The sequence below is a fragment of the Dermacentor andersoni genome, chromosome 1 (genome assembly GCF_023375885.2).
Source record: "Dermacentor andersoni chromosome 1, qqDerAnde1_hic_scaffold, whole genome shotgun sequence".
NCBI lineage: Eukaryota > Metazoa > Arthropoda > Arachnida > Ixodida > Ixodidae > Dermacentor > Dermacentor andersoni.
The window spans coordinates 345937876-345953640 of NC_092814.1; the positions used below are offsets into that span (position 1 = coordinate 345937876).

The 15765-nt window shown below is 45.8% G+C and overlaps 1 pseudogene; it reads right to left on the reverse strand.

The window, feature by feature from the left end:
- Positions 1-8814: 8814 nt before the first annotated feature.
- On the reverse strand, positions 8815-10637 carry LOC126516551 (uncharacterized; annotated as a pseudogene).
- Positions 10638-15765: the final 5128 nt, after the last annotated feature.

Here is a 15765-nt window from a genome sequence, read left to right on the forward strand (position 1 = left end):
AAACAACTTCGAGTGTAAGGGAAACTTGGAAGGAACGAGCTCGCTGCTGTATGTAATGTACTTTGATATATTGTATTATACTTTATACCCGCGGTGGTTGCTCAGCGGCTATGGCGTTGGGCTGCTGAGCACGAGGTCGCGGGATGGAATCCTGGCCACGGCGGCCGCATTTCGATGGGGGCAAAAGGCGAAAACACCCGTGTACTTAGACTTAGGTGCACGTTAAAGAACCCCAGGTGGTCAAAATTTCCAGAGTCCCCCATTACGGCGTGCCTTATAATCAGAAATAGGTTTTGGCACGTAAAACCCCATAATTGAATTTAATTATTTATACTTTATTATTTGATGTCCAGTAGCAGTGGCAATGCAGTATTTGTTTTTAAAGCAGAGTTATGTTGGCACTTAGGAATATATTCACATATGCTATGCACAAAATATGATTAGGATATGCACAGTTGGAAATGACTTTTTGGACATCTTGTGAAGTGCATTTAACAACGCGCGCACAAACACAGGAAAGTGTAAAAGTAGAATTCGCTGCTGAAAATTGTAATTTTTTATCGCACGTAATGCAATGCGGATATTTGTCAGCGAGTTAATGCATTTCTGCCCCGCTATTTACTTGCATGCTAGGTCATACTGCACTTGCTTAGTCAACGGGCTCATAATGCTCTAAAATCAATAATCTCTACAAATTTCGGCCGTCAACATTCATGCGCGCGAATGAAATACTATCGCAGTTCTGCACACACACACAGGTGTATACTTTCTCTCGCCCCTTCGTATCGCTCTACGTTACGTTCCTCGCATAGTCGCGCAGTTACCGACGGTTCAGTCCTTCCGTCCAATTCTGTGCAACCAACTTTTCTTCTGGTTAGGTTCTGGTTGCCACGCGGGATGCAAAATAACTTCTTGCTATCCTCCGTCCGGTTTGCGCACCCATACGCACAGCAACAAGGCATTTCGGCCCTCCCCGAACGATATTATCGCAGCAACGTGCATGGCACAACATGCGAAACGCGCGCTCTTCGCCCTGCACGCAGGCACTTTCATGGCGGCAAAGGGGCGGAGCAAGGTCACATGTCACCGATCAGCCCATCGCTGGCGTTGTCAGCTGGATCAAAGCGTTTCTGTACTTCAAAATTATTGAGCGACATTATCCGTGCCCAGCTTGCGCTGCAGCTAACAGCTGCCGCCTTAAAGCCGCAGGCCCTACACATTTCCTTTTTTCTGACGCGTGACCACGGTATTAAGAATCGCTGCGGCGTCCCGTGTACTAGACTAGGAATCATCCGTGCTCGACAGGTCGTTGGAATGACGGCGCACAACCCACTCTTTATATTTGCCCATGCTATCTCGCACTGCTGGGTTGATTCGCAATAGATGAAGCGGCTTCGGTAGGCTTTCTGCTATAACTGCTACCATCGAATATTGGCTTTCTTTTTGCTCGAACGTGGAGCGCTTGTCGCCGTTCAAACCGTGCGGCTTGATGCTCTACCGCCTGCGGCTCGCTATAAGCAGACTGCTTGGCCGGTGTCATGTGCTTGCTGGCGGGTAGTTTTTAATGCGAAGCTTTCGTTGCCTCTACCTTCGACTTTCCCACTGCTGCTGCTGCTGTGGGTTGGTGCCGCGCACACCGCGTCGGGGGTGGTTCAGAGCGTGTACATAATGTTAGCGCGAGTAAGAGAGAAAAGGCGACGGAAGAAACTCGTTTTCCCACCACCACGTCGAATGTGCCCAATGCCCTGTGGCACTTTCATGGCGGCAAAGGGGCCGCCATGAAACCCTGGCCGTCGCCACATTAGCCGCTTGAAAGCTGTAATCATCCGTGCCTCCCCTCAAAAGCATTGCAGAAACTGCAGTGCTTCCCTGTCTACTAATGTGCGGGGCCAGAGGGGACGCAGATAGAAATGTAGAGAGAAGAGGCAGTCCCCATATAAGAGAAGGGGGAGGTGACGGGAGAAAGCAAGGAAACCCCACTACTATACGACCGCGCTTGCGGAGAAACAGGATAAGCTTAAGTTCAAGACACGGTACCGTACGTTGCTGCTATTTCTGAAAAATAAACGCCATGCAAATGTCAAGCGGGCGACTTACGCAGGGCGTGCAGAAGCAGAGCCGCTGTAATTAAAGCGCACCGCAGGATCCAGAAGACGTCGATTCCCACAGCGCGAGGGATCCGCATAATTTTTTTTTTCTTTTTTTTAATCCAGCATGTTCCTGGCGACAGTTGCATTGAAGGGGCCGTGTTAGGGTGCCGACCATGTTGAATGGAATCACCTCTGTTTCTGGCGCATATTAAAATCTGTTCATCCAAGATTCGATTATAGCAGTTCGTGTAGGAGAAACCCTACCGAAGCCGCTTCATCTGCTGCGAATAAACCGAGCCGTGCGAGGTAGCATGGGAAAATATAAAGAGTGGGTCGAGCGCCGTCGTTCCAACGATCTGTCGCGCACGGATAATTCCTAGTCAAGCAGACGAGACGCCGCAGCGATCTTTTGCCTACGCGGTATCGTGGTCACTTGACAGAAAAAAAATATGTATGGCCTGCGGTTTTAAGGTGGCAGCCGTCAGCCTGCAGCGCTAGCTGGACGCGGAAAACAATCGCGCCCGCGACAACCCCTTCCGGCAGCGCATCAGACGTTGCGGCTACAGCAGCGTCATATCGCGCTGGGGGCGGCAATACACTCCGACGTAACGCGAGCGCGTGCGACGTTACGTTGGCGGAAACACGACCCTCTACGGTCGGCGGCATCGGGCGCCGACGCGACCAGCGGCATCCAGCGCGCTCGGACGTCGTACGGCGCCGAATGTTTCGCGCCGTCGCCGCGCCGAGCAAGTTAGCGCCTAGCGCCCTCTCTCGTGAGACTCGCTACTCGCCGGGCTGAGCCAGAACGAGACGGCCTCTTCACAAGAAAGCGTGCCCGACCTGTGCGGCTCCGAAATCGAAAGGTTTCTGGACGCCGTCCAGCAACACCCTTGTGTCTACGACACCAAAAGAATGGACTACTGGTTTGCGGAGCGGAAAAACAACGCGTGGGAGCAGATACGCGTGTACTCCGGCCTCTCAACAGGGGCGTCAGTGCTTCGCACGTGTGTGTATACGTCTCCGGACACTCAGCGCCTGTTTGCTTGTCTTGTTTTCCCTGTTTCAGTCGAAGAGTGCCTGAAATTATGGAAGGGGCTCAGGGACCGCTATACTCGTGTACTGAAAGTCATTGAAGCTACAAAAAGTAGTGGCAGCGGCTACGTGTCTCGGCGGGCCTGGGAATTCACGGAGTCCATGACCTTTTACAAACATCGCGGTCGTCCGAGGAAGTAAATTATGCATTTTCGAAGTTGTGTGATCACATTCATACCTGCTTAGTATTGCGTTCACTTAGATGACTATGTTTTGATGACTGGGTTTGTTGCTCACGACAATCATGTCATGCAGTGAAGCAGACGGAGTTTGCTGGGCCCTTTACGCGATCGTGATTCGTTTTGCGTTTTCCGAGTGCGCATCATTAACATTTTGTGTGTGTGTTCACTTAAGATATACAAGTTTGTTGTGCTTGCCTCCTCCTGCGGCGATTTATTTCTTCTTCCACAGACTATTCAGGGTACTATAAAACTGTCCCTTTAATCATTTCACGAAATATAAAATGAACACTGTATACTTCGTCTAGATTTCCGGTCTCAGTGGAGTTATCCAGGTGTGGACGGCGTCTATGACTTGCACGCGACTTCTCAAACCCGCTTTCCTTTAAAGGTGAGTAGAGCGGTATTATAGTTTACATATGATACTACTGGCCAAAAAATCCTTGGGCATTCTGAGCGAGCGATAAATCCAAATGTAAAGGGGACAGAAGCATGTCTTTAGTTTACAGTCGTGCACCTGTTTCCCTTTGCAACAATGTAGGCTTTTTCTCTGCAGAATGACATGCAGCCTGGAGCCAGCCACTTGTGGTGATGCTGGCGAGACCGCCGAGACCATCTTCGCATCTATGACAAATACGCCGCCATCACCCTCAAGCGTTGAAAGCTTCATGGAATCGCCACAGGAGCTACCAATGCCAGCAACGCCGCTAGCATTGGCAGAACGACCATCGGTAGCCGGTAAACAAGAGGCTGCGCCGAAGCATAAGAAAGGAAAAAAGAGTAACCACTTTGAAAAGCAGCTGTTGTGCAGACTTGACAGCAAGATGTCAGAAAATGAGGCATTTGGAATATCTATAGGCCTTAGCTTGGACAAAATGCCATCTAAGGGGGCACTGAAATGCAAAGCGCAAATTATGGTAGTAATCGCACAAATGGAGGACGAAAACAATGTGCACACCGTCAACATTAATTAAACTTTGCTGATAATCTTTAATATTCTTTCTCTTTAAGTAATGCTGCACTTAAAAATTAGAAGTTTTCAAGAGTTGAACGCGATGGCGTAAATATGCTATGTTGGCTTCGGAAATCATGGAAGACTTGCTTGTTTGTTGCGCTTGCTATTTTTGCTCATAGGCAATTCCGACACCGGATTTTATGCGAAACGATCTGCTAAATGCGATCGCATTAAAAGGTAACTAATCGATAAAAATTCAATTTATGGTTGGCTACATGCCAAAGCCATGATGTCATTATGAGGCACACTGTAGTATGGAGTTAATTTTGACTGTCTGTGATACACTATGAAGCCGCTAAATTTAAGTACACGGGTGATCTGGCATTTCGCCCCTATCCAAATGCGGCCACAGGGCCTGGAATCAAACCCTCATCTTTATTCGCAGAGCGACACTTCACCTGCTAAGCTTCCATGCCGGTTTATCAATACAGAGAATGCAAATGTGATATGATGCAAGTGTGATATGCTGTTAACCAAAGCTGTGATAAAACATTTAAAGTGCCAGAATACGGACAATTGTTCCTATGCATACAATATAATATGTTGAACACTACATAGTGTGTTACTGTGAGCATTTCTTTCATGGTGATGTGTATTCGATCCATTACTATCCAAGATCTTATTCCTGCATTAAGAGTGGTATTTTGTTTTTTGTGTGCATTTTCAGTACGACATCCTTCAGAAAGTGCACTTGTTCTGCATTTCTTGTCTTTCTTTCTGTATTTCTTGTCGGTCTTTCCAATGTGGGAATATTTTACAAAATGTGATAGATATTCTTAGCTATTTTTCATGTGATTGTGCGCTTTATAGAAAGTATCATTTTTGCCACGCGCAAGGTATATTGAGCACCGTATACCGTAGTACAAATGTTCAACATTTGTCTAATACATAGGCAACAGTTTGCATGCAGCATCAAACAAAAGGCTCAATTGCACTGTGACGATGAATATGTTATTCTCAGGTGTTTTTCCTACACATTTCAGAGGTTTGTTCAAATTCTTCCAATGCAACATCCCAGAACAAGGAAACGGAGGACACAGGCTGGCAGTTGAGAAAACACCCACACATACACACACACTCGCGTGTGTGTTTGTGTGTGTGTGAATATCTGAATATCTGCATTTTTGTTTTCACTTGCTGCATTTTTATCTTTGTGTTGCACACAAATACATCATGTTATTACATAGGTAACTGTAACTGCTCTTTGTTTTTTGTGCACTTCATTTGAACCTTATCATTAAATTCCATTTTTATACGTCATGCTCCCTGTGTTATCTATGCATGCGGTAAATGTTTTTAAACAATGTGCTCACAGAGCACTGCAATGTACACTTGATATAAGAAGACACGCAAATGCCTCGTGGTTCAAAAATTAGCTACAGCGCGCTTCGGGATTATACCGGGTGTCCCAGCTAACTTGAACCAAGGGTTTAAAAATGAAATATTGGAGTCAGGAGAGTGAAACTAACTGCATATTGGTGATAGGCATTTGGCGCACCACGGGAAATTTTTTGTATCGCAATTACTTAACTAGTAATTAAGATAATTTTTTTAAATTTTTTAATATTGACTTTAGACACTAAATGTGATTCGCAAAGTTGGAGAGCACTTTCAGAAACCCGCATTCCATTATTCGCCATAAAGAAAACCTTACGTGTACCTCTTTTTCCGAGCTCGAAAGAAAGCCCGCGAAATACAAAAAAAATCACGTGACGAGCACATTTGCGCGTCGCGATCGTGCTGCTCTCAACCGTGCTTTCAGTGAACGAAATCAGCTCCGGCCTTTATTCGACGGCCCCGTTGCAGCGGCAGGCCGATATCTTGGCGGGGGTTTTTCGTCCGCGTCAGCTAGTTGGCACCCGGCGACGACGACTTAGTCCCAATCTGATAAGATACTGAGATGGCGAGTCTGCTTTGTCACTCAGAAGCAAAAGAGAAATACAGGGAATAATGTTTCGCCGCGAGGTGTTGGCGGCTGTGTGTTGCAGTTTCCTAATGAGGATTTTGAAAGCTGGAAGCAGCGGTGAAGCACAGTTTGTCGTGTGCTCTTCTTATGCCACTCTCATGCGAGACTGAATCTTTGGTGTAGTGATTACTAGCACTGCAGACATGCCGTTTACAAATGAAGAGAAAGCAGACATGGTTCTGGCTCTAGGTGCATGTCATGGGAACAGAAGGCGCGCTGCAGACCTTATGCAACAATGGCACCCAGGCAGGCGGCCAAGTTCAGTAACGATCCTGCGTGCCTTCGAGACGCTGCGACGGATGGGCAGTTTTACGTCCACACGACACAGAGCACCTGTTTTTGACGAGGACTTCGAGACGCATATTTTATCGCTGTTCGCTCTGGAACCCCAAGCAAGCGTGCGCAGCGTGAGCGAGGATACCGGAGTCTCCAGGTCATCAGTTTGGCGAATACTGCGCAAACACCGCCTGCATCCGTACCACGTACAGCTTCATCAAAATCTGTTGCCACGGGACTTCCAAAACAGGACCGATTTTGCTAATTGGATTCTGATAAAGATGCAGGACGACCCGGATTTTTTGAACAAAGTGATATGGAGTGACGAAGCTAGTTTTTCGCGCAATTCACAGGTGAACCTGCACAATGCTCATTACTGGAGCGATTCAAATCCCTACTGGGTTTTACAGACGCAGCACCAGTACCAGTGGTCATTTAGTGTTTGGTGTGGACTTTTCGACGGTAGTTTGATCGGGCCTGTGTTTTTCGACCAGACGCTGACAGCAGATCGCTACACCAATGATATCCTCAGAGGACCCGTTGACGACTTCCTTTCGGATCTACCGCTCGCCAGGGCCACAAATGTGTGGTTTCAACACGATGGCGCCCCCGCGCACAGCAGCGCCAAGGCTCGGACCTGGCTCGACGCAGCGTTCCCGCAGAAATGGATAGGACGACTAGGTCCCGTGAACTGGCCAGCCAGGTCTCCTGATATGACACCTCTGGACTACTTTTTGTGGGGTCATATCAAGGACAAGGTGTACAGCACACCAACTTCCACACCGCAAGACCTTAAAGACAAAATAACGGAAGTCTGTTTAAACATGCCTGAGGCTGTCATACGAAATGCAACGGCTGATTTGGTTACAAGATGCCATAGCTGTATCGTCGCACAAGGTGACCTATTCGAGCACTTTTTATAATTGGTAAGAAACCGAAATGAAATGGAGTCAGGACAACCGCATGCCACGGCTGTCATCGCCGCACAGCCAAGCCATAAACCGCCACTTTTATTTTCTTTGCAACTGGCAAATAAAACTCCTCTCATTTGAAAACTTCGAGCTTGGCAGTCTTTATCGCGACTGCAAAGCGCAGCGCACTCGCTGCAATTTACACCGTCACGCGCGAACTGGCTGACACGGCCGAAGAAACCACCACCAAGATATCGGCCTGCCTCTGAAACGGGGCCGCCGAATGAATACCGGAGCTGATTTCGTTCACTGAAAGCACGGTTGAGAGCAGCACGATCGCGGCGCGCGAATGCGCTCGTCACGTGGTTTTTTTTGTATTTCGCGGGCTTTCTTTCGAGCTCGAAAAAAGAGGTACACGTAAGGTTTTCTTTATGGCGAATAATGGAATGGGGGTTTCTGAAAGTGCTCTCCAACTTTGCGAATCACACTTAGTGTCTAAAGTCAATATTAAAAATTTTAAAAAAATTATTTTAATTACTAGTTAAGTAATTGCAATACAAAAAATTTCCTGTGGTGCGCCAAATGCCTGTCACCAATATGCAGGTAGTTTCACTCTCCTGACCCCAATATTTCATTTTTAAACCCTTGGTTCAAGTTAGCTGGGACACCCGGTATATAACAAAATAACAGCTTGTTGGTAATTGATTTGCACTTACTGGCGTACATTGCTAGCAAATCCTACGTAAGAAGGGCCTGTAATTAAGCTGTCAGGGTGACATCTCAGAAATCACATTGGATTAGTTCAAAGACGAAAAGAAGTAAACGCTTTGTTTATTTCAAGGTACATTAGTAAGGGGGGGCACCACAGAAAAAATGACATAAAAAACACATAAGAGCTAAAAATGCTTGCAGTAATAACGCGCTTGAAGAAGAGTGTTAAAAATACAACTGAATGAAGAAAAAATAACATTACTCAGAAAAAGAATGACAAATACAATTCTTGGTAACATAAGAAGCGGTGGATTGCATGCGCATAAAACCAGCGAAATATGCACGTAGTTAAAATACAAACAAACAGCAATGAATAAGCTACAAAAAATCTGCTTGTAAGGCAGTGCTAAACTTAAGAGAAATGCGGCAAAAATAAAAAAATATATTAGATATAATACAGTCTTACAAAACACAGCACTCGAACGGGCTGTGTTCTGCTAGGAATAAAGAGAACGTTAAGGGTACAAACTATGCATGCATACTTACAGGAGATTTTAGCATCGCCTGACAACCTTCAGTGCCACGGCAGTGAGCCTTCTGCAGATACAAAATAGTCTGCTAATTCGTCCGTCATTCCCATGGCAGCTGAAGTGGGAGGGTTGTTTGACGGCACTGTCCTTGGGCCAATTTTAGTGACAGTACGGCGCCATTCTCCGTCATACACCGTCTCGCCGCACAGCGTGTCGCTGTACTCATCAGGGCAGTAAGCAGCGTCTGCCATAAGAAAATTGTGCACACATGACAGCCTGAATCATGTTGTTGAGGCGCTCTGGCGCGCTTTCCACCGTTCCAAGAAACACCCGCCAACGGGAGACTAGAATGCCGAAAGCATTTTCAATGCACCTGAGTGCCCTCGACAAGCGGTAATTGAAGACCTTTTTTCTATCATCCAGCTTCCTCCCAGGGTAGGGCCGCATCAGGTAAGTCCGCAAAGGGAAGGCTGCATCGCCAACCAAACAACAAGATGGCCACTTCGAAATATTTGAAGGCAGCCCCAGGCCACCCTCTTCAAATACTGCCTGGAGGGGACTCCTCTTAAATAAAGAGGCGTCTGAATATCGGCCTTGGGCTCCGATATCAACCAATAGAAAACTATAGCTGGCGTCTGCTATAGCCAGCATAATTAGTGAATAGAAACCCTTGTCATTGTAGAAGTCTGAGCCGCTCTTGTTAGGACATTTGATCGCAAAATGCTTGCCATCAGTGCTCCCTATTGTGTTTGGAAAATCCCATTTGTCATGGTATTCCTCTGCTATGTCTCGCCACCTCTGTGTGCTTGGGCGTGCGAGTAGCAGGGGCCTCAATCAGTCCCTGGTAATGGTAATGGTAGTGGTCACGCTGGTAATGTCTTCTTCAGTATGCTAGCTACAGTAGATGCTTGCATTCAGTAGCTCAATGCAATGTACTTCATGGACCCTCCTGTGGCCAAAAATCTGCAAAGATGTTAAAAGAGCTGTCCGTAAAATTATGGTTCCAATATTTCGACATCTATGTTTACACTGAACCGAATTGTTATCAGCATAATTCTATTCTTTAATGCCTGCATCGCGTGTTACAGACACCATAGGGCCATGGATAGTAGCAAGAATGGCTCGTCGGTGACTCAGTATAAGCATACCTCGCAGGTACTATTATTATACGCGGCGAAAATTTTCGGAAATATAAGTGATCACTCAAAAAAGAAAGGAAACTTAACACGAACCAGTATTTACTTTAATCTCATGCATGGGGAAGTTCAGGGAGGTGAATACGTGGGTTCCGTATTTCTGAAATTACGAAAAGTTCGGCACACGAACAAAAAAAGCATATTTTCGGGAACGAATTGTTGCGACATGTTACCAAAAAAGTAATTTCCTAAAGGTACAGTACACATGGATGCACGTCGGCTCATGGCCGCATTGGCTAAATTCTAGGAAATGTGATCAGCATATACTTTGCCTCAATGTCACCGCAAGCCTTTCTGCCGGTGAGATGGGTCTCCTGTGAGTTGGAGGATGAACAAGCCTGCGGTAAACAAGGCTCAGCAGCTTGTCAAACGATGCCTTTGTCATTCTGCGTGCGATAAATGCATGAAAGTTAAAGCATAACATATTTAACCGAGCTGGAGCTACACAATTCCGAAAGGAGCAACGTTGTCATTTACCTGAAATACTTGAAATGGTATTCAGGATCACTGTGCCGCAGCTCCTGTACTAGGTGGTGGTACTCTCCACACTCTGGACGCTTGTCAAATGTATCCCTTATGTAGAGAGACCTGTTGCTCTTGCGAAGCAGACGACGCACCAACAAAGCGAGAATAATGTTTCGTATTGCGGAGTGTGTCTGCGTCCGTGCCATTGCCGAGCAACAGTCCGGTCCGCAGTGGCGATCGCTACCGAAAGAGCAAGCGAGCGTAAAAGATTTGTTTCGATGTTCCACAACAGGCGGCACGGAGCGGTGCGTTGTTCTACGCATGCGCTACTCCAGCTGCGGCAGCTGCGCGACGTTGTACTGGTTGTACTGTAGGGGGACGGACATATGCCTGGCGTGGCGTAGCCGACGTGGCGTGACGTAGCGCAACCACCGCGCGCGCGCGCGCGCGCCGGGTCACGTCAAACTGTATTGGCGGCGGCGGTTTGACGGCCTGAGGCCATCGGCTGCTGAGCGACAGCGCAAAGTGCTGAACAACTGGCGATTCACGCGCCCCTTGGTCCCGACCGTCAGCAGCAGAGCAGCCGAACGCTGCACTAGAAATTTATCAAGTGTGAGAAGCACCAGCGCGAGAGCGAGGGTGCGAAGTTTGACGTCACTCGGGGTATACTACCATCGTGAGCGCGTGAAGCGCGATAGCAGCGCCGTGGTGCGGCCCCGCAGCCGCTCCTGTCGCCTTAGCCGTGGTCCATTTTAATCTGTCCACGACTTACGTATGCAAGCCTTATAACCGGACGCTTGTCTTGGTCAGATTTCGAATGCCTCGCCCATCACTCCGAGATATGCAATCACAGGTATTAGAGGGCGTTGAACATTCCTGTTCCTCGTATTTAGGATTAAGATGTGGTACACTAGCGTGTACCACATCTTCATAGTTGATTCCAAACCCTTGCCCGTATACAAAACAAATTGGCGTCTGCATTCATGACACACGGTAAACTCTTTCGCTAACCATGTTTCATGAAATAGGGCCCTATGCGCTGTAGTTACACACTAAACATTTTAACACCCTTAAGGGTGTAAATCAGTTTGTCGCCAGACGAACACCCTAAGGGTGCTGTTGTCTACACCCTACAGTTGGGGTGCAGTTATAGCACCCTAGAGGAAGGGTGTCCAGCAAAATAAATTTAGGGTGTAGGGGTGCAAGTCCATATTAACACCCATCTATCTGGGTGTTGGAAGGGTGTAAACCCTTTTATTGCTAGTGTGTATGGAAGGCAGGTTCGGCAGTACACGCCTTCAATTACTACTATGCACAGCGATCCACGCGTAACTCTCGCGTGTGCCAGGAGGTTCAAGTTCGGCTACCAAACACACCGTCGAACAGCCGGCCTTGAAGCTTTGATGGGCACACACGCGCGTATACGTGTGGATCACATTACATATTAGTAATTCACGGTGTATATTGCAAAACCTGTCTTCACTGCACATATACAACCTAGCAAATGTCACTTTTGAGCATGTATATCAAAACCAACGGTTATCACGATTTCCAGATCCACATAAAATGCAACACAGACTGGTACGATATATGGCATGTTCAAGAAAAATGTAAATATATTTATTGCATGCTGCAATACAGAGTACAATATATACATAAATCACATGAAATATAAACATGCACAATCACCAAACACATCGGTAAGTACAAGAACATGTACATTTCCCACAAAGGTATCTAAAATATAAGTATTGATCAAATCTGTTATTAGAGAAGAAACTATGTATAGCAGCACTGAAAGAGCCTGAGTTGACCTCGCAGTGTTTTGGGCCACATAAAGGAATAAATTTTCAGTATAAGGCTCAATGAACGAAAATTCAAGTTTTGATGCCTTGAAAAAAAAAGGGACATTACAAAGGTGAATTAGGGGAGTAATTGAAATGCAGAGCAAATGCACAAGACATCTGTTACTTTGTACACTAATGTAATCGCAAAGCATTATGAAAAGTTTGGAAAGTCGATGTAAGCATAACTGGCCAACATTTTTCGGACTGAAACAATACTTTCCAAGCATAGACGTGCTTTAAGTGAGGTTTCTCTTTCCAACATTCTAATTTTCTCTTTCCAACAAGATTACTTAAGCACGAAAAATATGTAGAATTTTTTAGTGCCTACATAGTTTGTCCTCTTTTGTGAAACGAGAGTTCTGTGTGCTAAAAGTGCTGTGTAGGAGATTTTCTAACTACAATTCCAGTTTCTATAACTTTCTGTCTTGTAACCCGAAGGCACTGGTACATATACAATATGCAGTTTGAAAATAGGTTTTCTTACCATAAATCAAAAGTGAGTATTCCACATTTACTATTGTGTGGGTGCAAGGTGCAGTAAAAGGCCTGATAAAAGCAAACCACTGTTGATTAAACAATTTTGCTGAACACGAAAGGTAGATAGTGTTTTAAAATACATAGTAAATTTCTAAATTATTTGCACTTAGATGCAGTAATACAAGATTAGGGCTTGCTGTAGCATGTGAGTATACAAATTAGCAAATATGGTTTAATAAATTAGCCATACTCTGGTTACTAAAAGAACACGGGCACAGGCAGTTATGTAAAAGTTCAAGTTAAATATCACACTGTTAACATTTGCCAGCAAATGGTCGTATCAAACATTATAAATATACGAAAAAGGTGCTTTCTTGGGATAGTTGGCAATTAATGCGAAAAAATTACGTACAGCGTGAATTACAAGGACTGCGAGAGACGACATAGACTGCGCTGGCTTCCAATAATATTTTATTGCGTTGCCACATTGTGTGTATGTATACAAGAGCGGGCATGCGCAGAAAATGAGTCACAAGGGGCGTCTAACAGCAAGTCATTGTACTAAGGACGTGGTCACCTGAAAAAAAAAAACATTACAATTTCTATCTTTTGAGATACAAGACTTCACTAGGGTCAGCGTGATAGAGGGGGCACTAACGCACGCACTACCCAGTTTTCTGGTGAAATTTGCTTCTATAGTTTCCCGGATGACCTGTTAGCTGTGTCTCACTAGAACTTCCGTATATTCTACGAGGGGCTCGCAGTTACAGTCCCGGGGCAATGGATGCCCAAGTGGCCTTGAACAGTGTTATGGACGTTATAGTGCTCTCTTAAACGATCATTTAGGCACCTGCCTGTCCGTCCAACGTATTTACTGCCTCAAAATAGGGGAATATGGTAAACGAAATTCGTTGCACATATCGCAAAACGTTTTCTGTGCCCGACAGAGCAAGAACTCTGACGTGATTTGAGCGCGTTTACACACTTACAGAGCTTTGCCAGCTTTTCTGGGGTTGAGAAAAGGCCTGTGATTCCTGGAGGGTGCCGAATCTTTTTTAGCCTATCGGAGACATCATGCACATACCCACCGGTGGCACTGCGAACCTATGTCTTTCAACCGGTTGGTTCCTTGACGGAGCGGGCTCATCACGGTTTGTGCCCCTCAGAAGCTGTTCCACTATGGCTGAAATTAAGGCCAAAGGGTAGTCAACCCTAGAAAGGTGATCAACCTGTGCAGCAAGACTATGTTGCATCTTGTGTGAACAAGATTTATTGAGGCTGTTAATGAGGGAAAACTTTTAATACCTCATTTAACGAGCTTTGAGTGTGCAGAGTTAAAGGGAAAGAGTGACTTCTTACTTCACAGATCGAAGCACCAGTTTGAGATCTACAAAGCGCGAGGAATCCTCAATGGGGACCTCATGCGTTAGTTGTAGAGGCTTTCTTAAACATCTCCAAGACTCCCGAAGCAACAGGCTCGAAAGCGTGATCAGTGCAATCAATGAATACCACGTGGTCATTCACAAACCTGCACACTTTGACAGGAGACGCATCTAGGTGACCTTCAATATTGCAATCATGATGATCGAGATAAATATAACATAGTGGCGGCGCCAGGCATGATCCTATACAAATACCATTTATTTGTATATTGTGCAGGATCATGCCTGGCGCCGCCACTGAGTGATATTTATCTAGCTAATCATGATTGAAATATTCAAGGTCCCCTAAATGCGTCTCTCGTTGTCAAAGTGTGCGAGTTTGTGGACGACTACCTGGTATTTATTGATTGCACTGATCATGCTTTTGAGCCTGCTGCTTGGGAGACTTGGAGATCTTTAAGAGCTGCAGCCTCTAGAACTAACAAATGAGGTCCCCACTGATGATTCTTTGCGCTTTCTTGATCTCAGGCAGTGCCTTACAAATAAACAGGTGGGCTAGTGCTTTGAACCGAGAAGTAAGAAGTCACTCTTGCCCTTTAACTCTGCACATTCAAAGCTTGTTAAACGAGGTATTGTAAAGATTTGCCTCGTTAACAGCCTCAATAAATCTTGCTCACATGAAATGCAAGATAGTCTTGCTGCACAGGTTGATCGCCTTTCTTGGGTTGGCTACCCTTTGGCCTTAATTTCAGCCATAGTGGAACAGCTTCTGAAGGGCACAAAACGTGATGAGCGCACTCTGTCAAGGAACCAGCCGGTTGAAAGACTGGTTCGCAGTGCTACCGTATGTGCATGATGTCTCCGATAGGCTAAAAAAAGATTTGGCAACCTCCAGGAATCCCAGTCCTTTTCTCAGCCCCGGAAAAGCTGGCAAAGCTCTTTAAGCGTGTAAACGCGCCTAAATCGTGTCAGAGTTCTTGCTCTGTCGGGCACAGAAAACGTTTTGCAATATGTGTAACGAATGTGGTTTACCATATTCCCGTTTTGAGGCAGTAAATATGTTGGACGGACAGGCAGGTGCCTAAATGATCGTTTAAGAGTGCACTATAACGTCTAAAACACTGTTCAAGGCCACTTGGGCATTCATTGCCGGGACTGCCGCTGCATGCCCCTCTTTGAAGATACGCAAGTTCTAGCGAAACACAGCTCACCCGGTACATTATTGAAGCTTATTTCACCAGAAAAATGGGTAGTGTGTGCGTTAGTGCCCCCTCTATCACGCTGACCCCTAGTGAAGTCTTGTATCTCCACAGATAGAAATTGTGATTTTTTTTTAGTGACCATGTTCTTAGCACAATGACTTGCTGTTAGAACACCCCTTGTGACTGCCTTTCATTTTCTGCGCATGGCCCTTCTTGTGTATAAACACACGATGTGGCAACGCAATAAAATATTGTTGGAAGTCAGCGCAGTGTATGTCATCTCTCGCAGTCCTTGTCCTTCACACTGTACGTCATTTTTATACTGAACAGTGAATATTAATTGATTCATAATTAGAAAAAATATAGTACACATCTGAGCTGCAAGAATGCAATTGATACAGCAAATGACGTTTAGCTTTCCAAAAG